This window comes from Sciurus vulgaris, assembly GCF_902686455.1.
Source record: "Sciurus vulgaris genome assembly, chromosome: 2".
NCBI lineage: Eukaryota > Metazoa > Chordata > Mammalia > Rodentia > Sciuridae > Sciurus > Sciurus vulgaris.
The window spans coordinates 101,206,483-101,208,038 of NC_136462.1; the positions used below are offsets into that span (position 1 = coordinate 101,206,483).

At 44.9% G+C, this 1,556-nt stretch overlaps 1 pseudogene across 1 annotated transcript; it reads right to left on the bottom strand.

The window, feature by feature from the left end:
• Positions 1-371: 371 nt before the first annotated feature.
• LOC306655490 (small ribosomal subunit protein uS2-like) lies at positions 372-1,303 on the bottom strand (annotated as a pseudogene). Its single transcript has one exon. The product of its transcript is annotated as a small ribosomal subunit protein uS2-like (transcript).
• Positions 1,304-1,556: the final 253 nt, after the last annotated feature.

Sequence of the window (1,556 nt, forward strand, 5' to 3'; positions counted from 1 at the left end):
GCCCTGGGTTCACTTCCCAATAGCAGAAAACAAACAAAATGAAACAAAAACACTATTTCAAGTTGTTTTCTAGAATTAAGCAGAATGGAAAAGAAATAAGTACATACATAACTTTCGAAAGGTCCCCTATATTTTTTAGAGATGTTGACTTGTTTTATTTTGTGCTTTAGATGTAAATGGTGACTGGCACTGCTCAATGAATGTTTTACATTTTAATTTCATCACAGAGACTAATTTCATCACATATATGTGCTGTGCAGAACACAGATGCTCACTGCAAAACAGTCAGTTGGAGGAAAGCAAACTCCAAACTAAATGAGGATTTTCCACGGAACTTTTTTTTTTTTTTTTTTTTAAGAAACTGGTGATTATTTTCCATAACCTTATTTACATTTTGCTTAATAAGTGTCTGCAGAACAGCTCAAGACCACTCAGTGGTTGTTCCTACCCACTCAGTAGCCTGAGCAGTGGTAGCTGCAGACCAGTCTTCAGTGGCTGGCTGGGCACTCCAGTCTTCAGTAGGGAAACTGCTGGATAGGCACAGAGGGCATCTGCACACCCTCAGACCAGTCTGCAACCTCAGGTTGAGCAGCAGTGAACTCAGGAGCTGGAGCAGTCCATTCACCCTGAAATTCCTCCTTGGTTACAGCTTTTTCAGCAGCAGCCTGCTCTTCCTTTTCAATCTCTTCAGGATCTCTGTAGAAGTAGAGATCAGGCATGACCTCCCACGGGTGTTCAAGGGAAATGGTGCCACACATGCGCAGAACTTCTCGGGCCAGAATCCACATCAGACCCACAGAATGAGCTCCCTTATCATTGCATGGAATGGCGATGTCCACGTAGCACAGAGGAGAGTGTGTTACACAGAGCAATGGTGGGCAGATTGACATAAGATGCTTCCGTAAGAGGCGGGTGGTCAGCGTGGGATCAGCAAGCACCAGAAGACGTGGATCCCGGAAGGCTGCCTGGATCTGGTTAGTGAAGGTTCCAGGAGTGAAGCGGCCAGCAACAGGAGTGGCTCTGGTGGCAGCAGCAAACTTCAGCACAGCCCGCTGGCCAGTATTCCTAGAGGATATGACACCGACCTCGGCTGGGTTTCGATGGCAGCAATGGCATGAGCTGCCAGCAGGAGCTTCTCCTGGGTCCTCTTCAGATGTGTGATGTATATGCCTTCGCTTTTCCTTGTGTAGACATATTGTTCTATCTGGAAATCAAGGTTGGTGCCACCTAAGTTGGTTCCTGATGCAAGGAATTTGAGGACATCCTCTTCCTTCATTTGTAGGACATCAAGGGCTCTGGACATTGTGATAGTTTCCCTTTAAGTTATGACGGGAATCAAGAACAACGCCATATGGGACCCCTCCCTGGGTAGCTTAGAAAGGCTCCACAGACTTTTTAAAAAGTCAAGAATGGTCCCAAAACAGAAAATGAGCTATTCAGCAGAGAGATCTTAAGTACAAATCATTTGTTGCATACTAATTATACATATAATCAGATACGGTACAAACACACGGTCATTATTGATCATGGATTAAGGGACTTGGAATTGGAAAGGA